Source organism: Pteropus medius, unplaced genomic scaffold (assembly GCF_902729225.1).
Source record: "Pteropus medius unplaced genomic scaffold, Ma_sr-lr_union100, whole genome shotgun sequence".
NCBI lineage: Eukaryota > Metazoa > Chordata > Mammalia > Chiroptera > Pteropodidae > Pteropus > Pteropus medius.
In genome coordinates this window covers 27,303-51,449 of record NW_024353409.1, presented here as the reverse complement: position 1 = coordinate 51,449, position 24,147 = coordinate 27,303, and the positions used below count along the sequence as shown (strand labels likewise).

Genomic DNA, 24,147 nt, shown 5'->3' with positions numbered 1-24,147 from the left:
CTTAAGACTGTGAAGAAAGCGAGAAACCCTGTATCTGGACCTACAGCCTCACTCCATATCAGAAAATGCTTACTGGGGAGAAATTCTACACTTTTAATATGGGATGAAAGACCTTTGTCACAACTATACACTTTGGGAAGCCCCACAGAATTCAGGCTGAAAAGTAACTTTAAAGATGTAAAAAAAATGTGGGGAAGTATTTAATGGAAAATCCAATCTGAAATATCAGAGAAGTGACATTAGAAAGTAGTAAGTCAAGAACACTTTTGAGATATCACTCTAAATCACAACACTTGTAAAGAATAAGTAAAAGTTTAAAAACAATGTACTTGTTAACATGCTTAAGAGTATCAAAGGGATGGATGTTTGGACAGGCATAATTACTTACAACATGTCTATATAATGACTTGAGATGTTTTGAAAAGGAAATATGTGATTCGACTATCAAATCACTTGATGCTATGTTTTACTTCTAGTGTGTTATCGAATCGTGGGGTTGACATTTGCTGCCTCAGGATTTAAGAGTTCTTGCATATTAGGTAGGATTCACTCTGATCTACTTTTCCCTTCAAGATTGAGGGCACTGTGATGTACAATGTATGGAGAAAATTGAAATGAAGAAGCTATTTGTGCTTGATTTAGAACGTTGATGTGAGTCACCATGAAGTAGGTGTTCAGGGCATTGTTCTTTGCATTAATGTAAGACAGAGGAACTTTGAGAATTTTAACTAGTTTTACCAATTGTGTTCTAAGGAAAATATGGTGGCAGTTCATCAAAATCTCCACGTGTTTTTATGGCAGCCATACTTGGAGTCATTAATATTATGTGATGTGGTTGGAATAAAGAAGTCTTCAGAGATATCTGAGAAAGTATGGACAAGTCATATCTAAGTGCATAAAACTATTGTACCTCCGTGTTTACTAAACAATGAGCCTCAGTTTTGAAAACTATAGAAAGCACCGCTCTCAGATTCTTTTATCAGAAGAGACTGAATGTTTTCTTGAATGCTTGTAATTTGTATTTTGAAATGCTTATGCATTGGTTTTGTCATGCTTCATTTAGACTATGTGTGGACTTAATATAGTTTTGTTAATAAAGCTGAGTCAATTTGAATCTGTTCACACTGATGTGTAGTGAATGAAGTGTTATTCTGCTGTTAATTTATCCCACCTTATGCAAAGTTGTAGATAACAATATACTCTTTGGTAATACACTAGAATCAGCAAATTACCAGCCTTTTCTTTATAATTTATATATTATACATTTTTCTTTTTGTTGTACCTAATGGGACATTCCGATGGTTAACATGAGATGATATAGGAGTCTTTTCAAGAGTTCAGCTAAACTACTTCATGATATTGCTGCCTTGGCATTTATTTATTTAAAATGTATTAATTCCATATTAATAAAATGCACAAGATTTCTCACATTAGATTCTATTTTTCATAACAATATTAAAATATAAGAGAAATCTAACTTTCTTGCTAATAGTTTCACTTTATGCATGTATTAGTACACTGATGAGTATGTGATTTGAAATTGGTAATAAGTTTTCACCTCTACACAATTTTATTACATATTAATGATTCATATCCTCTAGTTTATAGCACACTATAATATTATTCAGTAATTCCTGTGATAAGCAATATTCCATTTTGTTCCTTGTACAAAAGCAAATGAGTCTTTCTGTTCCCATCCTAATCTTGAGCCATTGGTGTGTGTGTGTGTGTGTGTGTGTGTGTGTGTGTGTGTGTGTGTGTGTGTGTGTGTGTTTAAAGCCTACAGCATCCAGTATTCCTAGGTGGTCTCTCACTCAAGTACTAACCAGGCCCACTTCTGAGATCAGTCGACATCAGACAAAATCGGGCATGGCCATTGTAGTGTTTATTAAATGCAACTTGGTCATCTGGCTGGATTCAGTAGTATTGCACTCAGAGCATGTACATTTTGCTAAGACCTCTATTGGCCTAAGAGTGCAATCTTTACACATAACAGAAGCTTGTTATAACTCAAATTATAAAATAAATTACCACCAGCTTGAAATATATTGACAAGTTATACAAACAGCTGAATATATATATATCTAGACTCTTGGAGGACACAGCTAACTAGATTTGTCTGTGTATCATAGTCACGAAATGTGCATGTTTTGTTACCAGCCCAGCAAGGTTTGAGTCCCATCCTACCTATACCTAGGCAATAAATTTAGCCAAATCACATATCCCCCCACCCATGCCTAAATTCTCTTCTTTAATAGTTCCTGCCTCATAGATTTGGGAAAAATAAAGAAATTACCCAGTACATTCTACCCAGTACATATGTGGCCTTTATAGCTGTGATTTGTTCAGCTTTCGAAAGATGATGATACATTTATTTCTTGGAATGCTAACATGAAATAACTATTTCTCACTGGAAACCAATGGCAAATGAGAATATTGGATTTAAGTGGCTATAATACATGGAGGCCATGCCTCATTTCTGTGCAGGAAACTCCAGCTCAGAAGGCAAATATTCCCAGAGAACTGACAGCACGGCAGGCAGGGATTTGGTGGTAGGAATGATACAGACTAGATCGGAGTCCTGGGGAATCTGTGCTTTACCATGATCTCTTTGTTTATTGCACTGGATGCAGGCTGTGGTCCACCGATCTGATTTTTGTGCATCTTTTTGTAACCAACACCTTGGTCATGCTGTCTAGGAATCCCCAGGACGTTGCCAGCTTTGAGGTGGAAACATTTTCTCAATGATAGTGGATGCAAACTTACGTACTGTGCTCACAGAGTGGGCAGGGGTGTGTCCATGGGCACCTCCTGCCTCTCGAGCTTTCAAGCCATCACAATCAGCCCCATGGACTCTAGATGAGCAGAGCTAAATGAGAGCTCACAAGCACATTGGGTTCTCTATTTTCCTCTGCTGGATTCTACACATGCTGATAAATATCATTTCTTCTATGTAGGTGAGTGCTAATTGGAGCACCAAATACAAAGAAAAAAGATTTGGGATTGTGTCATTCTGTAATTCCTGCTTTGCATTCCTGCAGATCCAGTAGTTTCTCAAGTCACAAAAAAGTAAACATGTATACATTATGAACTGATTACAATATAATTAATTAGTATACCATTAACACACATAGTTACCTTTTGTGTGTGTGGTCAGAGCATCTAAGGTATGCGTTCTCAGCAAATGTCAAGTATAATATTTACTAAAATGAACTAGAATCACTGCGCTCTAGCTCCGGAATTTATTCATCCTGTGTAACAAAATCTTGTTTCCTTTGACCCACATCCCCCATTTCCCCCATAGCCAGCTGCTCGGAGTAATAATTCTACTTAGCTTTTCTGAATTTGACTTTATGAGATTCCAAATTCAAGTGAGATCATTCATATTTGCCTTTCCGTGTTGGCTTATTCCACTTAGCATAATACCCTCCAGATTCATCCATAGTGTCCCAAATGGAAGGACGGTCTTTTTTTAAGGCTAATATTTATACTTTAAAAAATTTCATGTATGCATTTATCCATTCTTCCTGGACAGTAGGGAAACAACATCCTAGTTTCTAGAATGGTTAAATAAAAAAAAAATTGTAACACCAAATGTTAGTGAGGATGTGGAGGAATTAAAATGATCCCCCATTGCTGATGGGAGTGTGAAAGGTACACGCAATTAGGAAACATATTCAGCATTGACTTATAAACTTAAATATTTATACTATTACAAAACAACAATGCAAACTCTCTGAACATAAATCCACCTTCCTTTCTATATCCCTCCATGCTTATTTCACTCCTATTATATACAGACACTGTTACATATCAGTGATGAGGAACAGAAGGAGAGAGAAAGGGCCCGGGATCTACACGCTCATGGTTTTTACGGGACACCTAGTGCCACCCCTGGGTATCATGAGGATTAACTCATAATGTGGGGACATCCCCAAACTAGTGACCATAATCCTCATGAGAGAACACAGTAGATGCTCAATAGACCTGCATAAACAAACATGTACACGTTGTTTTCCAAGCAGATTTGCTCAGCCGTTACTGCCTTTACGAGTTTTCTGTAAACTTGAAAGTGTCAGCACAGCCTGTGATCCTTCAGGACTGTGGCTGTAGTCTTTGCTGAGAGCTAATGGTAAACAGTAAACTCTTCACTGGGAACTCAGCAGAAAAACACAGAGACAGTATACACAAAAGCTGGGGCCAGGTGAGACACTGCACTCTGCTCAGATATAGTGACCCCAAGGCAAGCTCAGCACGTTTATTATATACTTTTGAAGGTCAAGGAGGGAAGGGGAGTCTTATTCTTAGGACTTGAAACTTGATGACAACAATAAAATAGTTTATTCACATCCTTGTCTTAAGACCTGTCTGTACCCGGTTATCTATTCTAAACTATAAGCAGCTGTCTGTTCACTGTTTTGCTTCTCTGTCCTTGGCAGATTATAACGCAGTCAAGCATGGCTTTGCTCAGATCTGGCTCTCTACAGAATCATAATGCATGAACTCTTGTACTTCGATTTTTAACTACCATATAATATTTGTGATTTTATTGCTGATGAGTGATTCTGTTTGGCACTACTTGGAATAATGCATATGTCTGAATTCTAGAAAGTGTTTTGATGTGACGTGTAGAAATTTATTTTTGATATATACCTAGCAATGGTATTGTTGTGTCACAGCTTAACAGGCAGAACGCGGAGATGTTGTGGGTTTGGTTCCAGACCAAGCAGTGAAGCAAATATCGTAATAAAGCGAGTCACATTAATTTTCTGGTTTCCCAGTGCAAATGAAAGTTATGTTTATAATATACTATAGCCTGTTAAGTGTGCAATAGCAGTTTGTCTAAAATTACTATGTACATACCTTTGTTAAAAAACACTTTACTGCTAAAAAATGCTAACCATCCTCTTTCAGGGAGTTGTAATCTTTTTGCTGGTGGAGGGGGCTCCTGACTTGATGTTGATGGCTGCTGACTGGTTAGTGCGGTGGATGCAGAATGTTGGGATTGCTGTGGCAGTTTCTTAAAATAAGACAAAATGAAGTTGGCCACATTGCTAGATTCTTTTTTTCATGACCAATTTCTCTGGTGCAGATGATGCTATTTAACAGCATTTTACCCACAGTACAACTTCCGAGATTGGAGTCAATCCTCTGAAACTCTGCCGCTGCTTTATCAACTAAGTTTATGTAATAGTCTAAAACCTCTGTTGTTGTTTTGACAGTCTTCACAGCATCTTCACCAGGAGCAGATTTCATCTAAAGAAACCACTTTCTTTGCTCATCCATTAGACAAGGGCACCAACGAACTTGCATGAGCCACAGTTGCCACAAACCTTCATTTGTAAAATAAACACAATATTGGCCAGGTGCAGTAAAGCAAAATGCAATAAGATGAGGTATGCCTGTATATCTGTTCAGCTTTAGGAGAGTTGCCAAACAGTTTCCTAGAGTGCGTGCGTGAATTTTATATGCAGCAGCAGTTGATGAGGTTCTTAGTTTATTCAAATCCTTGTCAACACTTGAAATTTTCTGTCGTTTTCATTTTAGCATTCTGGTTATTGTACAATAGCACCAGGTAGTGACTACTTGCATTTTGTTGATGAACAAGAAATTTGAATGAACATCTTTTCCATCTTATGCCATTGAGTAAACGCTTTTCAGAAGTTTTTCTTTTTTTTACCCTTTTTTTCAGTTATGTTGCCAATATCTCTCTTATTGATTTATAGAAGATATCTATGTATATTGAGTATTATTCTCAGTGAGTGTTCTATGATTCTATGTGTTTATCTAACTACCTATCTATGTAGGTGACTTTTGATGAGGAAAATCTCTTAATTTTAATATAATCCATTTTGTCATTTTTTTTCCGTTGTAGTTCAGATGTTTTGTTCTTTTAAAGAAATCTTTTCTTATTCTCAGATGACTAAGATAGTGTCCTCACCTCCATTGGTTCACTCTTGCTAGGAACACTCAGCCTACCTGTCAGATGTGTTAGAATAAGGATTATCCATGGTTTGACAGTTCTCTCAGGGTTTATTTTCAAAGTTTTTCCAGGAAGAAAATGAGAATATTTTTATCACATCTGTGGTCAAAAATCAAGTGGAGACAGTCTAAACACAACAATGAAAATGAAATAATTCTGATGAGGAAAGACTGAAGACATTGAGTGATACTATTGTGGGATTCTCTAACGGAGAGATGGGACACCGAGGCTATAAATAGGAAGCAGCAGTTATTGATGCCGGCACCAGCTCAGCGGATTTTTATCCAAAGCCTGAGCGCCAGTTGTAACATAGCAGGCCGTTTTATACAGTCTTGTACTTCCGTATTCCTACACAGCTATAGATATTCCACATATGTAAGGAGAACATGAGGAGAACATTGATTGGCTGCCAAACTATAAGGAAATTGGCTTAATCATTTAAGCAGGTTTGCGGACTGCCACATCTGCCAGAGAGTCTTGGGGGTGGGGTCAGTCAGGAACTAACTCATTTGAGTAGGAAATGATCAGGGAGTGTCAGCCTGCCATATTTTCCCCCTTCGATGCTCAGACCCAGGACTGGATCAAAGAGCATCATCTCCTTCTTCTAATTTTTGGTTTAGAGGCTGGTACCCCCAGAGCATGAGGACTTTTGCTGCAGTTTTTCTTTCTACTATAGCCTCTATGAGGGAGGTAGTTGACTCGATAATAGAGATAATAGGCAGGGGAGGAAAAGGCAGGTCCTGAAGAGGAGGAGGAGTACTATCCCAACTAAGGTCTTAAAGCCACCAGCATTGGTGAACCAGCCTCCAAAGAGGTTGCTAGGGTCCCATCCTGACAAGATGTTGTCCTCGGGCTTCTGCTGCGCATAGATTGGTCAGCTTCCGGTGTGACCAAAGCAGGGCCGACGTCTTACCCCTGGTCTGTCGGCGCAATCAGTGTTTTCTTCCGGAGGGTTGGCTTGAGGAGTCTCGAACACATTCCCACTCTACAGCTGCTGGTTTAAGTCTGCCATGATGTATCCAGGACGTTATTTCAGCAACCTTAACTACAGTGGGAGTAGACAAAATGACTGTAAAGGGGCCTCTCCACAGGGGTTTTAGGGCCTGAATGTTCTACTCCTATACCCAGATAGAGTCTCCTGGCTTAAAGGAGTGAACTTGAGTGGTTAAACTGACAGGGAGCCTTTCCCTAACCCATTGGTTGAGAGTCTGGAAGGTGGCCCTAGGGCCTGAAGCTGTCGTCTCAGAGTCGGTTTACCAATTTCCTTGAGGTCTCCTTGTAGTCCTTTGATGAGTAGTGGTGGCCATCCATGTAGGATCTTGTAGGGGGAGAACCCAGGCTTCTTGGTTGGGACCGACCTGATTCTTAATAATGCTGTGGGACGACTTCGTCCCAATGTAGATGTGTCTCCTGACATAGTTTTCCCAACTGTGTCTTAAGGGTCCTGTTCATGGGTTCCACCTGTTGTGGTCGATAGGCGGTAAGCAATTTCCATTTAATATTTAAATTCTTGGTCAGGTCTACGGCCATGCCACCCTGAGCAAGCCCGATCCCGTCTGATCTTGAAAGCTAAGTAGGATTGGGCCTGATTAGTACTTGGATGGGAGACCACCTAGGAAGACTGGGTGCTATAGGCTAAAATAATAATAATAATAACTAAATAAATAAATATTAAAATAAATAATACAATTAATTAATTAATTTTTTAAAGTAAGTAATTAAGTAATTTTTTGATTACTAAATTTTTGGCTAGTAGCTACACTATTTCTGCTACAAAGGCTGGCCCGTTATCTGAGCCGATGGTAATTGGTAGGCCGAATCAGGGAAAAATTTCTCAGAGGAACAGTATGGCTATTTCTCGGGCCTTTTCAGTCCAGGTGATACAAGCCTCTACCCAACTAGAATAGGTGCATACAAAGGCCAAGAGATACTTGAGGCCCCGTGATCAAGGCATTTCAGCGAACTCTACTTCGAGTTCCTCTAAGGGGGTGCCACCGACACTTTGGATCCCCAGTGGGGCACACAGCCTTGATGGAGTTGTTGTAAGCATGGACTTCACACCGTTCACATAGCGCTTGGGAGATGCTAGAGAGCCAGGGGACATAGGAGTTCTGGTCTGGAGTGGTTTCTAGGGCAGTGTGACCAAGGTGAGTCCTTTGGTGAAACTGCTTGATACAAGCTGGGGCTAGGGTCCGAGGGACCGCAATTCGCCCATCCTTGAACTTCTACCACCCACAGGGTAGGAGGCTCCCCTCTTCAGGCTTAAACAAGGTTTCTTCTTAAGGTGAGTACTTTGGGTCCCATTTAGCTAAGGGATAAAGAAACAGGAAGCTGTAGTGCTGGCCGTCTCCTCGGCTGCTGCCAGTTTGACAACATGGTCTGCCCTTCGGTTGTCCCATGCTGTTATGGTTTCCCTTTTTTGATGTCCTTTGCAGTACATGACTGCTGCTTTCTTGGGGGCCCACATATCATCTAAGAGTTCCAGAATTTCTTTTCCCTATTTTATGTATTTTCCTCCTGAATTAAATAGACCTTTCTCTTTGTACGGGGCTCCATGAACATGGAGGGTGGTGAAGGCATACTTAGAGTCAGTGCGTATGTTAACACACACTCTTGCTGCCAGATGAAGGACACGGGTCAAGGCGATGAGTTCTGCCACCTGTGCTGAGGTTCCCCTAGGCAGAGGTTACCTAGTTGACTGCTCATAAATCTTGGACCAGCCAGTACTCATTGGTCCCTGCCTTCTGAACCAGCAGGAGAGGCATGTTCTAGGATGATTGGCCAGGACTGAGAATTCCATACTTTAGAATTCTCTCTAAATGTTTTTGGATCTCCACTTGTGCCTTATGGGGGATGAGATACTGTTTCTGGCAGGCTGGCTCAGCTCCTGGTTTTAACTCTACCACCACTAGAGGAATGTGTTGGGGGAGTCCTGGAGGGTTGTCATCAGCCCACACTCCAGGCACCTTGAAGGAGAACTCGGGTTCCTGGTGGGACTCTCTTAATAGACTAGAGGCTCCATTTTGCTAGGCCCCCAGGAGCCTATGGTCCAAATGATAGTCGGAGGCCGGTTGACACCGGAGCTGAACACTCAGTTGTAACTCAGCCTGTGGGATCCCTTTCTCAAAGACAAACTACCATTATGGGAGCAAATGGAGGATGACTTCCTCGCCCCTTCCTGCAACCCTGCCTGTGCAACCTAGGACAAAGAGAAGTCGTTCATGAATTTCTATATTGCCTGACTGCCCTGTGGCACTGATGGGATAAGACCTTTTAGGAACACACCAGGCTCAGATTATCTTTGACTCACGTGCTCAAGCAGCCCTAAACTCGGGGGGGTGGGGGCAGAAGCAATGATTATGTCATTCACGGTTCCCCAAGGAGAAGAGTGGTGCTGATAACACAAGCTTCTTTTCCCTCAACTGACCTCTGGAGGGTGCCAAGGCTTGGGCTAGGAGGACCCTACAGTTCTCCTTTAGGCAGACTCTCAACCAAGGGGGTCGTGTGTGACCTATTACCTCCAAGATTTAAGAATAAAGGAATTGGTCTGTGTGGCCAGGTTGACTGACCAGTAATGACTTGAGACACCGTTGCAATGACTTCCCTATCTAGAGACCCCTCTGCTGGCCACCCGATACCAAAAGAGATCCAGCTGATCTCACAAAAGTTGCGGAGTTTCCTTGGTGTGAGTTTAACTCCATAATCTCCTGAATAACCCTTTTTAAAATTCTTAAGCATACAATCTAAAGGTGTCTGTTTACTCTGTTGTTTACCCATCCTTCCAGCCATGGTCAGTGTTGCACAAGCACTCAGATTCGCTTTGCTTGTCTCCGGCTACACCCCTCGTGGGGATCTTTCAGGCATCTCTTAGCAATTGGTGAGTCAGTATAAACCCCCGACTTGGATCACTGGCGTAAACTCCTCACAGAGATCCAGTGACACCACTGTAAACCATATGAGGTTCACCACAGAACCGTAGATAGGGGCTCAACTCTCGCTTCATAGTCAGGCCACATCTCAGTCACATGCAGTCACACACTAAACACACTCCACCCTCTGCCCTATGTACCTGAGAGGTCACAGTTTCCTCTAACAAATGTGAAGTACTCGGGTGACCTTGGGAGTCAATCAGACTCCCCTTCTGTCCTGTAGTGGACAGGCTGTTCCTGGGACCTTGGTCCTTACCACTCAGTTGGGTGGTTCACCTGGGCTGGTTCCTGTGCCTCTCCGGGTTCTGTTGAGCTCTCAGAGCCACCGCCCCGAACCACTGGAGGAGTCATCCTCCCCCACAGACAATAAGTCTTCTGGTGAGCCAGATGAAATCCATTTCTCCCAGAGTCCCGGGGGCCAGACCCTGAAGACAAGGGAGGCGAAAAACCACCATCTCTGGGTCCTGGACGAGCCCCTAGAAATGTTGCAGGATTCTTGAACAGAGAGATGGGACACTGAGGCTATAAGCAGGAAGCAGTGTTTATTGATGCCAGGATGGCTCAGCAGATTCTTATCCAAAACCTGAGCCCCAATTGTAACATAGCAGGCAGTTTTATACAATATTCTACTTCCATATTCCTCTACAGCTATAGATATTCCATATAAGGAAAGCAAACATAAGGAGAACATTGATTGGCTCCCAAACTATAAGGAAACCTGCTTAATCATTTAAGCAGATTTTTGGACTGCCGCATCAGCCTGAGAGTCCTGGGAGCTGGGGTGGAGAGGCGGCTGTCAGGAAGTAACTCGTTCGAGTGGGAAACGATCACGCAGGGTCAGCCCGCCACAATAGCATAATACATATGTTCGGTAGTTCATAAAGTAGTTTATGACCCAAGATGGAAAGAAAGTAGATTATGACCAATAAAAGAAATAAAGCAGGTGATAATAAAACATTTAGAGATAATCAGAGAGTTATTTAAAAGGCAATGTATGCATGGTAGTGGTTCCACAGAAAATAACATGGGAAAGACGTATACTTCCACAAGACATGGTAGCATAGCAGGTTTTTTCCCCATTGACTTACTGATATTTTCTCATCTTTTAAAAGTAAATGATGAAGGTAAATATTAAAAGTTAAGCATGACTATGTGTCAAATATTCTGAGAACATTTATTCTTTTTCACATTTCTTTCAAATGGAGTGTTCTGTACTCCATACATCTTTGCTGTTGAAGAACTTAGTAATAAATAAATATTTTCTCTTGATATCTGTGCTCCGAATTTTTCCATTGAAGCAATATTTAGAAGTGTTTGTTATAAAGGGTAAAGTGAATTTTCCTTTGTGAGCTTTGCTTTTATTCTATGCCTATTCCAGTCTGACATTATTTTCATATTTGCATTAAAGTTTTTATATTAGGTCATAAATAAAGGTAGTAAGTAAAAACAGATTTGAAATTTAGACCAATAAAAATACAACAAAGAGCAAAGCCGCCTTATGTGTTCCTTCGGCAGACCCTTAAGCACAGTTTCTGGTGTGGCCTTACAGAACTCTATGGGTACAGCAATGTATCTACCTGTGCACTGGTGCGGGGGGGCGGAGGGAGGTGGGACACATAGTGTAGAAGTGGCAGAAACTGTGAAGACAGGTGGTCCAAGTTGGAATCCTCATGCAGCCACTGCTTGCATGACATGAGGTAAGTGATTATGCTCTGTGTCTCACTTTCCTCATGTGAAAAATGGATATTATATCAAGAGTCCCTACTATAGCATTATTACAAGAACTGGGTTAACATTAGTCAAGCATCTAGTACAATGCTTGGAACATGGCGGGCATCATGCATATGCTTTTTAGATTTTTTAAATACCCTTTGTGGTTTGTGCAATACATATACTATTTAATTACTTGCATTGTAGCATGGTAATTTGAAAATGTTTCCACATGAGGATTGACAGAGTTATCTCAGCTTTTTAGTATTGTTGCAATACTTGACTGTACTAAAGTTTCTTGAACTCGTTTCCGGCTTATTGGTCATTTGTATTTTTCATGATATTTGCACTTGTAAATCCACATAGAGTAGACATTAATCTACTGTGTCTTTACCTGTCAGTGTGAGTGTAGACAGAGATAGCCTAACGTGATAAATATACATTTGCACTGTAAATGAGGAGAAGAGTTAATTGGACAGTAAGTCCAGTATGACAACATGCATGTCCGTAATGATACGTTCCTATATGTTAATATGTAATGGCATGTTATATCCCAAAATGCATAAAAAGGAGGATATGCCTCAAAGACATGCAAATTGTTCCATCTGGAGATCAAAATAGTGTTGGGCAAGGGGTATCAGTGGTGACTTTTATTTTAGTACTTAAATATTTTATAATAAAACATGAATGTGATTGTTTTCAATGGCAAATATTACAACATAGCCATGAAACTATTACTAATGGTTACCTCTTGGGATGGCTTCTTACAAGGGAGAAGAAAAAAGGATTACTTCAAATATAATGCGTTTACTATGTTTTATTTTCTTACTATACAACAGGTGCTGTATTTTAGAAATACCACAATAAATAAAAGGATTTTCATCCTATCGGATTTTGGGTGTAAAATTCTTTAAGACATAAGCAAAGCTTGGTATGAAGGCAGCCACAGACATTTATTTTCATTACTAAGTATTGGGGATGAATAAACATCTCCTGCTGGACCCCCTAGGGTAACTCTGTAACTGGCATCACAGAAAAGCCTGAGAACTGTTCCTCCTAAATCTTACCTGCACTCTTATATTGTACATTTAGTTCAAGGGGCTTTCAGGGGTATTTTGTACACATAAGATTCCTGTCTCCTGAAATAAAACTTCTTAAAAACCAAGAGTAAATTGTGAGTCAACTGCAATAAGGAAATCGAGTAAAGGAATGAATTATTGACTTTCACTGTGACTTGTTCATCCCTCCATCTCCATCCCGCTCATCTTCCTTCTCCATTTTCCTGCCACCTCAGACCTCCACCTATCACTCAGGAGAACGTGCTCTGTCCCACACCCTTCATCTACTGGATCACCTTCCATGTCCTGGACTTCTACCTGCCCCTTTATCTCTACACAATCATCTAAGACATCCACATTGCCACATCACCCCCAGTCTATCCATTTGGACTTTCATCCCACTAAGAAGTCTATCTCAGCATTCCAAGAGTGTCAGGTTCAAATTCTACCCTTCCTTCAGCCCTGTGCCAGCCTTCCTCCTCGCCCTATAATTGATCCTGCATGTCAGTGACCCCAGTGCAATTATTGCATTCTTTCTGTTGCCAGCCCTCCTGTGGTGAGCATGCCCCATCTACCCCCTTTTTTCATGATCGTGCCCCATTACTCCTTGAGTCACTAATTGTAGTTCTTTTTCCTGGGTCCTTTAGCTCACTGCTGCCCACCGATACCTCTGCCCCTTCAACCCCTCCCTTGTCCCATGCCCATTTGTCCACCTGTGTCCATTTCCCCTGCAAGCTCCATTTCTTCTTTGCACCCTCTCCCCCCACTCCCAATCCCACACACACCTTGTTTTCGGCAACCACACCACACCTCATCCACAGGCCACCTTTGCCCTGTATCCCCTTCTTACTGTGCAGACCCACCTGCCTGAACTCTCCAACTTTCCCACCTTGCACCTCATTCAAGGGGCAAAGCTGATAGCAGATTTACAATCAGGAATATTGAACATTTTCCTTGCAAGATATTTCCGTGGGCAACCCAGGTAGGAGTCACTCCAGATCTCTGGTGTTTTGGTGAAGAACACTGAACAGGTCTACAGGTGCAAACTAATAGATAAGTCCGTTGTTTCTACTTTATACGGTCCTTGAAAATCTGATGAAGCAATCATGAAACCATTCAGGAACATTTGGTCTATAGTAAGTGGTTTAGTGGTTGAATTCAGGATTGTGGGGTCAGGAGAAGGAAGGGGCGATTCACAGAGGACTTAGGCTTTATTGGGGTCAGTTTACTTTCTCTGTTGTGTGAGTATTGATGCCCCCCATTATGTCATCTATGTACGAAAGAGTTTTCATTAATATTTTTAACCCTTTAAAGAACAAAATAGCTTCTAATATAATTTTTCCAGAAAATTTTAAGGTTTTACATTAAATTACTTGTTACTTTATGTTATGAAACAGACACGAAAGTGTCTTAAATAGATTAAAATTATATGAACTCTGGCAATTAGTTCCTGTTGAGCAGGTTTTGAAAAGACGGAGTATGTGTGTGAGGGACATTAACCTACTCTCTTAGCAAATTCAAACACACAACATGGTCTCATTATCTAATGCTATACGTTAGATCCCCAGAACTTACTCCTCTTGCATACCTGAAACTTGAAACGTTTTGACCAATGTCTTTCCATTTTCCCCACTCTCAAACCCTGGAAACCACCATTTTCTTCTTCGCTGTTATGAGTTTGACATTTTAAATTCTAGATATAATTGAAATCATGAAATTGTTGTGGCGCGAATGATTCTGAGACCCACGGAGCCAATTGAGATTAATTATGAACCTTTATTAGCTGGCTGGCGACTGACTCTCTACCACACAGGGTTAGAGGAGATCAGCCCCGAGCTTCCAGAGGAGGCAGCTTACAAAGCCTCCTACATCCTTGAATAAGCAGATTACAAGAAGCAGAAGTTAGCCATTAACGTTCTGTACAAAGATAAATGTATCTGGGGAACTCTCGGATCAAACAGGGCCTAGTAGACAGTTTTATTATTTTCACCTTGGAATGTTGCACTTCTCCTGGGGCTGGCACCTGGAGATATAGCCTCCCTGTGACTGAGTTACTGCTTGCACCTGGAGATACTGCCTCCCTGAAACTGGAGAATTTCCACTTTTACAGAAATCACTCTCTTGGTATGTCTATCTTATTTCCACTTAGATAATGTCCTCAAGATTCATCCATATTATGGCTTATGAAATTCTTTTAAGGGATAATATTATTCGAATCCATTCCCTCCAACCCTTCCCCTCTCCCTCTCCCCATCCGCCTCGCTAGTTATATATATGTATATCGCATTGATACAGGACAGGGAAAATTTCCCGTAGTAGGGGGGAGACCAAAGCCTGCACCAAGAGAAGAACAGAGTCCTTTGGCGAAGAGTGTGGAAAGAATTCAACACACATGCCAAAGTTAGAGTCAAAAGGAACATTTATTAGAAAACAGATAACACTCCACAGACCGAATGTGGTCTCCTCTCAGAGGCAGAAAGTAAGAGGGACAGTGCAAGAGACAGAGAGAGATAAAGTAAAGGGACCAAGAGGGCCTCAGAGGGACAGAGACAATAGAGACGAGAACAGTGAGACAGAGAAAAGGCACTGAGAGGGATCTTGAGTGTTCAGAGAATTCAGTTTATAAGTCATTCTTTAGTTCCTATTTCCTTTGATATGGACATACAGTGAGGAAGGGGAAGAGTATGTAGCCTGAAAAGGTAAGACTATGTAGAGTGAAAGGCCTGCTGGCAGTTCCCAGCCTTTAATTCATAGGTTCCCCATCATGGTTTTAGCCATAGGTAATGACTCTTGGTTCCTGTTTCCCCTTCTTGGGTTGGAGAATGGGTTGTTAGTAATCCAGTAAGAATCTTGCTTTGTTTCCGATTGTGGCTTGATTAACATTTTAATTCTCTTGCCTCCTCCCTACATTAACATTATTCAAAATGTATTTGTTCTAATCACCAGGGAAACTATAGTGACATCATACTTTTATTTTCTAGAATGGCTCAATTTAAAAATGTGGTAACACCAAACATCAGTGAGAATGTGGAGGAATTAGAATTTTCACATATCGCAGACAAGGGAAGTACAACGTACATTCACTTTGGAAAACAGATGGGCAGTCACTTATAATTTTAAACACTTGCATAAAACACTTTTATGTAAGAAGTTAATTAGACACAACAATGAAAAATCTCTCTGGACAACTACTCTACACATCCTCTCTGTATGCCTCCTATCCATTTATATTTAGCTTCTATTCTATACTGGCATTTTTCAAAAAAATAATCAATGATTGGGGAAGAAAAGAAGTGCTGCTGGAAACAGGTCTGAGAGAGCAAGGTCAGCACCACGAGGAAAGTCTTAAAGATTCCATTTCATGGGCCCCCTGCAGACCGGCAGAGCCATACAGTCTTAGTGGTCCCTGATCCCCAAGAGATCTGCATGCTCATTCAAGCTAAATAGTTCCCCTCTGGATTCCTACTAGATCATATGAGGAGTTTTAAGACCTTACATCACCTGCTCCCAACACCCTACAGATTGGACAACTTGTCTGAGTGCAACACCAATGTTGCGATAATGAAGTTCCAGGTGATTCTAACGTGAGGCCAGGATTAGCAGGAGGGCTCTTAGGCACATTTGTGAAAGATGAGAACAGGCTTTGGTCAAGGGCAGGTAACAAGATCCTGAGGGCTATGGGGGGACATGAGAGCAGCCCTCATTCTCATTGCTGTGGGAATCTGTGGATGTCTTTGGGAAGGGAGAGCACGGGTAGTCAGGAAAGGAAAAGCTCACAGTTTGGTCTTCACATATAGGAGCTCATTGTCCCTGACAATTGCTCCTGTGACAATGGACAGGGGAGGATAGACTTTTTGGCATTTTGAGGTTCTGCTCGTGAATGTAGTGAAAGCAGACGAAGGGGGTGTGCTGATGCCCTTAAAGGCACATTCTCAAGATGCCGCTGTGATTCCTCACATAACACCCCGCGAGCAAAGACTTAGAGTGGTATGAGAACGAAGACAAAATGGCAGCTTTTCAGGTAAAGGTTCTGTCCCGGGTCAGAGGCTCTTTCTGCTTTTTCCTTACACCTGTGGATTTACAGCCTGTGACCTTTGATTTCCTACTACCGAGATTCCTGTCTAGCGAGGTTGTTTTTACCTACTTGTTTTCTTTTCTTTTTATGAGAGTCAAGGTCAGCTCTTTAGAATACTTCTGTGCTTTGTCCAGAGCCTTCTCTGCTATCTGTCCATCCAGGCTCCCTGAAGGCGTAAAGAATTCTGAGATTTAATGACCCTCGCCTATTGAAAATATCCTCTTTCTGACAGACCAATGCTGGAAGGCATTGACTTCCACGGTTCCTATGGGGCCGGGTCAGATGCTCAGGTGTTGCCTATAAGTGTAGGTTTTAGGTTCCCATGGCTGCAACGTCGGCGCTGTAGAATGGTATTAAGAAAGTGCACGTTTGATCAGAATAGCATTAGTGGTCAGAATAGCTCAGAATGTTCTGTAAGAATAATTAAAAGGCACCCGCTTACTAGATTGGTAAGAAAGACTTACTATTGAAATGCCCTACTAGAGTTACAGGACACATTGTGTCAATTAAAATTTCCATAAAACTAATGTTGTTTTATGATCAGATTTAGAATATGATTTTATTTATTTATTTTTGCAGTAATATCACAGCAGTGATGATGTGTCCTTCCATGTGCCATGGTCTCCTCATTCATTTGTTCCATTTCACCTGATTTTCACTTGGTTAATGTGCTCTCTTTACTCTAAATATTTTTCCTGTTATTGTTAATACAGGTCTTGGAGAGATTTCTTGAGAGAAGTGCAAAAATCATCACATTTCATTTGGAAACTCTTCTTAGTTTCTCTTTCCTTTGGAAAATGAAGGCCCTTACCTTTCTTAACTACAGATAATTGGCTTTTATGTTTTCAAACAAAACAGACTATTGCTTGTCAATTAAAAGTTCAAATATGTATTTTTACGTAATTTACTGAGTTGATTAATGTTAAATAAATTTATTTTCATCATTTGCTTCAGTTCATTTCTTCTTGACCAATTCTTCATTTTTTCCTTCCAAAATGTTGCATGCCACACCTCTGAGGCAATGAAAGATTTGTAAACACCACAGCTAAAGACTGAAACTTCCCCTGCAGCTACCTATGTGCTCGTCGAGAGCAGTTGTTCTCCTAGTGATTTCAGTCATTCTGTATTATAAGTGTTTGGAAAACACTCAACATGACGACCTTCATTCATCTTTAACTCATAGGTTCCCTCGCACCTAGAGGAGGCCATCAACAGGCACACAGGTGCCGCCAGGCCTCACAATCCACATGGCACACATGGCTGATGGTGTCTCGTGTACCTTACTCCCTCTGCTGCCAGCAAAAAGAAAGCAAGATAATTGGCTTTTGAAGTGAAGGCTTTAATCAATCAGGCTTTGTCCCAGTAAACTTCCATTATCTTCCATTCTCATGTTACAGATATACTTCATCACTTTTTGTATATTCAAGAAAGTTTATAAGAATCATAGTAATAATGTATGTTCAAATATGTTCAATTTCTATTGGATCTCTCAACACAGATGATATACAATTTTTTTTTTTTAAAGAAATGAAAGACCAAGCAACAATAGCTCTAACTGATGTTATTGTGTGTGTGCCTCTCCTTATTGTGCTGATAAAATACAAAGAGTATCATCCACAATTAGACTTAGGAGATTCACAGAATCGCAAAATAATGTGGATTTCATGGATTTGATCATTCTATTTTGTATCACTTTTCATGTGTACTTAGTTTTGATATGTCTGTGCACATAAAATGTTCACATTGTTGGAGATGGTCTTCCTTCTTACTTGCTTAAGTTGTTTCTATTCTTTTCAGTTACAGAAACTGCTATGAATGTTCATGAGGGTTGTCTCTGCGTAGTGGTCCGTGTTCTATCTGAAAAATTCTAGATAAAATTTGACGTAAAACCTTGGCTCTACCATTTACTGGATGTTTCACAAAATGTTCTCATAAAAGAGAAAGAACAATACTGTCTCATATTACTTATATGCATTATGAATTAATAAATAAAAATATTAGAATATCAAGCATATAGTTAAATTTCAAGACATCAGCATCACTAATTAAAAGTGAGCTTGTAAAAAATATGGAGACAGAGGCCTGACCCCAGAAGTCCTCCCTCAATCTCAATCTCCATTTTTTTAATCTTCATTGTCATCTATGTTAAAATTTGAGAAGTATTTTACACTTCTAAGTTGTCCTTACTTTTTCAGTTGAGAAATGTACACAAAGTAGCTTGTAAGATATACATACGACACTAAAAATTCCATAACCCGAGTTGACACTACGAATTTAAATTTATTTTTTGGAAATGTAAAATATCTCTCTCTAGTGGCTTTGTGGGTCATATATCGTATCTTTTCTCGCAGTTTGAGAACGTTACTGTCAATGATCTTACTATTTAAGTTTGGATACTCTCCTAGATCAAAATTAGTTCTGTTAACTCCATTTTTATATTGGGTCGCATTATGACCTCTACCTGTGACCACTGGCAAATGCCTTTTGTTTCGGAGACGGTTAACATTCAGGGATATGGCCATATATTTCTCTTAGGAGGAATGGGAATGCCTGGACCCAGCTCAGCGGAAACTGTATATGGACATGATGCTAGAGACCTCCAGGAACTAGGTCAGGATGACTTTCTTTCAAAATTCCTACCCCAGCCACAGAGTTTTGTTCCCTTTATCAGTATACTGTCTCCTGGGAACTCCTGTTTTGTATAGTAGAGTTTCAGATCTTTGCTTTCGAGGACCAAATTGGAGATTTGCTGGAGTAGAAAGAAAGGCTTTGTGATATACCAGGATCTGAAAACTTTACGTGTTGTCTAGTAAAGGTCATGTCTGAAAACAGTATTTTGGGGAAACATTTTGTAGAATATTCTAACACTCTGCAGGGTCCTCTCTTTTCATCTGAGCTCATGCTGGATTGGAATCGAAGAATTGCCATCAAACTCTTGTTCCTTTTTCTAATAAACAATTCTTGCTGTCTATAAGCCATACCCAGTCACCACTGAGGAGCAAATAAAGGAGGCCTAACATGTGAAGAGAAAAAGGTCAATGTCCTTCCACCCAAGTAGGTAGGAATGAAGGATACAGATGACATTGGAGAGTGGGCTAAAGGTCATGGAGGAAGCCAGACCTTAAAATATCGATTGGGAAGCTCTGCTTTTGTGGAACGGGTCTCAGAAGTCCAGGTTACTCCCTTGCTCTTACAGCCTCTAGGGATTCCCCACCTTTTCCGTGATGTCCGTCACATTCTCAGCAAGGGCCAACATCCTCCCTCTTGGCCTGTGGGGTCGGCAGGATCTGCCTGCTCTTCCATTGCTTTGGGGGGCCTGGAAGAGTGTGCACATACGTGCTGAGAAATTCTACGATAAGTTATATTTAAATTCTGTTCTTGCCTCATGTGAGGACTGTGTGAAAAAAAGTAGTGGAGGTCCTCAAATTTGGTGAAGAAATCCCAGAAGCACTGGGAATAGATGGCATATGTTTTCTGCTTTACAATTTCTAATTCTAAGGAGGCTTCAAATATGACTCTATAAAGTTCAGATTCAGTAATTTCGTCACAGCATAAGGTATCTCGATAAAATGAGAAAACCATTATCTGTTTCACTGCAAAATGTCCTTTTGCTTTGTATGAATGAACATGAGGCTTTTCAAGTGTGTGTTTCCAATTCCTTTATGTTAGAATAGGTTAAAGTATCTATGTTCTAACTCCCCTCTGTAATTAATTTATTGACGAATTAAAATTCATCAATAAATTTGTCAATAAATTAATTACAGAGGGGAACTTAGAACATTGTCCTCCGAAGAGGAAAGTCTTCACTGTTACCTGATTTCTTAATAACTACCATTTTATTATGCAATCTTGTTCAGTTCCAAGCTGCCCGGGCCACATGAAGAAGCCTATGCTCCTGAATCAAAATAGCTTCAGTCACTCTCCAAGAACAGGGATTCCTGAGACTGATTATCAGAAGCTTCCGAGAGACTCAAAAGAGAAAATGCAGAGATACACAAATGTAGTCAGTGATTTTTACAGAGGTTTTTGTAGTTCTGCAACAGGACGTCTTTGTTCAAGGCTCTCTGAGATAGGTCCAGCCAGGCATTGTACTTCCTCCTGAGGGAAAGTGTTTGCCACAACTGTGAATGTCAATTGTACCTGAAAGGAAAACACAGTTCACCTAGTGGACAGGGAGAGTGTTCTCATTTTAACACAAACAGAGAAGCAGAGATAGGCAAAAATTAACTTGGTCAGCAAGTGCTCTGACTGATCTGTGATAGATAATTTGGATATCCCTCCATTTGTTTTAAATTGAAATTTAAATATCTAAGGTTGGCCATGTTTAAGTACAATTCAGTGGCAATTCAGTGTATTCTATTCATAATGTTATGCAAACATCACATTCGGTTCTAATGTATTTTTATCAGCCACTAAGGAAGCCCTTTAGCCCCAAATCAGTCGCTTCCATTTCCCCTTCCTCCACTTTCTGGACACAACTAACACACTTTCTGTCTCGATGGTTTTACCTATTCTGGACACTACATGTACGTGCAATCACAGTTAATGTTGATTCTTGGCTTCTGCGATTAATAAGGACTAAGAAAGAAATGCTGTTTTGTCATTATGAACTTGCCTATTCTAAGCAGGGAGATATCTGTATTTTACATTCTAGTTCATAATCCATCCCCACACAACTGCCGTTCTTGTTTAATTAAACTGCTTATATTAGTTCCAATTGCAGAAATATTCCTGGCTCCCACCCTTGGCCACATCCACCCACCGAGATCCCAGTTCCCGCTGGGTGGCGTCAGCCTCGCCAGCAGGACCCACATGCAACCAGCCTGCAAAAATAAGTTTTTAATTAAATCGTTTTCACCTCGAGGAAACATCGTAGTTTCCAGCACAAGTGGCTCGCATGACTCAAATATTCTTTCTTAAAACTGTTAGACATAGTAACTTAAAATGCGCAGGCAGCTCCGCTAGGGGTTAGAAATCCATAAAAGAAATCTTGGGAGCGAAGATCTAGAACGCTGAAACCACGCCCGCGCCACTCCAATACACGGTTTACTTTTCGAATATTCGCAGTCACTGCGCTTGCCTGGCCTCTCACGCGGCCGGCTGCCCGCTGTTCGAATTCCGCCCCTTCCACGACTCTACCAACGCCTGATTTATTTTTTTCCTCTCAGTCACAATGCAGGTGAGGTCTATCCCTGACCCCGCCCCTTCCCTATGTAGCTCGGCTCGGGTCCTCCCTCTAAGACTGTTTCCCCGCCCCCTTCGGAGTAAGCGCCCAAGACGGCCCTCCCTTTAGGTCCCGCCCCCGGGTTCTTGCCCCGCCCCACGGCCCTTTCCTCGTTCTTCCCATGGGTCACTGCGCCGTCCTGTCCTCTCTCCAGGCAGCGACCCCAGGATGCCGGCCATTTCTATCCTGGCTCTTTCTTGCAAATAAGGGAGCTGAGATCCGGGAGCGGAGGATACATTGCGCAGCGTGAGTTTCCGTCTTTCTAGACTAAACCTGCGTTTCATAATCCCCCTTCTTCATATAGGTGTTTGTGGTCGCCATGGACCTTACTGCCCCCGCTGCCGGCCCTTCTCTCTTTAAGTTCCTGTGTCGCCGTAAGGGTCCCTACACTTCCCTTGGTGTGTGAAATGGCTCCGGGATTGCTCCCTGCCCTCTGCTTCTCCGTTATTGGTTCACGTACCCGCCTTTCGCCTGGATTTCCTTCATAAAACCCTTCCCTGACCTCTCCGTCCGTCAGGCGCCCTCGCCACATTCCGAGAGGTGGGTTCGCGGTCCAGCCTCGCCCTCACGGTCCCAGAAGTAGCGCCGGGCATCCCAGCGCTAGATCCTAGAATTCTGGAGTCCTCACCCCTCTCCTGAATAGCCTCCCCGCCCTGTCCTCGTGTTCCCCTTAGGCCCGGTCCTTCTGCTTCTTAGGCCTCTCCTTCCTCTGACCCCGCGGTTGTGGGGGTGACCTGGACGTGCCCTGTACCCCTTACTGGTCGTCCGTTCCACATTCCACCCAACTAGGAAATGTGCTCGTCGGGGAGTCAGGCCTCTTATTCCATCCCACTCCTATGCGCGAGGGAGTCTGGAGAAACGGGGCCCCAGAGAAGGAAATAGAGAAAGTGATGGGAGCAGTGAGGAGAACAGATGCCAATGTAGAGAATGAGTGAGAGACTTGCAAGGAGGTAGATAGAGTTCAGAGAAAATTGGGATTTCCAGGGAGATGACTGTAAGCAAAAGAGGGGGCTGTGGAGGAACAAGGGGTGCTGTAGTGAACCAGAATTCCTAACTAGGTAGTCATGGTAGTTAGTCACACCCCAGGCTTGTGAATTTTTTAAGGTTTTCAAGTCAGTCTTGTTCTTTATGCTTATGCATCCAGGTTAACACACCTTCGATGTGCTAGAAATAATGCTTCTCCAGACATGACCACTCTCAGGAGGGCACATCATCATCTCCTTAGCTGTCCTATAACCTATCCCTGCCTTGCTTTCTCTCATCTTCAAGTAATCTACCTTATGTTCTTTTCTTAATTTCAGATGCATAAAAGAAACTACAAAACTGTCGTTCTAGGGAGCATTTGAGATCTCGCTCCCCAGTACATGTTCTTGAAACATCCTCAGGAGAGGGGAACAAAGCGAGCAGAATAACAAAAAAGAAAGAAAGATATATGGTGGTAGATATATAGAAGGAGAAGGAAATACATAGTGAATAAGGAGTGGGGGTCCACTTCAGGATATATATCCAATGGAAATCATATTTTGAAGAAATATCTGTGAATTATTCACAAGAGCAGGTATGCAGTCAACCTGAAAGTGTTGACAGATGAATGGAGAACATTAGTGTGATCCATATACTTACACATGCAATGAAATATTACTCAGCCGTAAAAATGAAGAAAGGAATGAACAACATGAATGAATAGAGACAGAGAAAGACAAGTATTGTATCAACTTGGCGTATGTGCTGTCTAGAAATCATACTCAGAACCAGAGAGAATGGTGGTTTACTGGGGCGGGCAATGGAGAAGATGAGGCGATGGTGGTTAGACAGTACAGACTTTGGTAAGATGTCACCATCTGCAGTACTGCATCATGAGTACACTTAATTACACTGTATTACATATTCAAAATTTGTTGAGAGATAAGTCCTAGAGTTCTCACTACTCGGACATAAAAAATGGTTATTATGAGTTGATCCATGTATTCAGTTGATTGTGATAATTATTTCATATATTTCACTGATCACATCGTATTCCTTGAATATCCATAGATTTTTTGTCCATTATGCCTCAATTAAGGTGGGAAAAAAGAAGCAGGTGGGAGATGTGCTAGTCTTACCTCTGAGCAGTGCTACATGGCGCTTCCCATTAGATTTGCTGGGGCATTTTGCAGTGACATCTTTTG

At 41.4% G+C, this 24,147-nt stretch overlaps 1 pseudogene; it reads left to right on the top strand.

Annotated features, from left to right (window-relative positions):
• The first annotated feature begins 7,501 nt into the window (after positions 1–7,501).
• LOC120592822 (uncharacterized) lies at positions 7,502–7,620 on the top strand (annotated as a pseudogene).
• Positions 7,621–24,147: the final 16,527 nt, after the last annotated feature.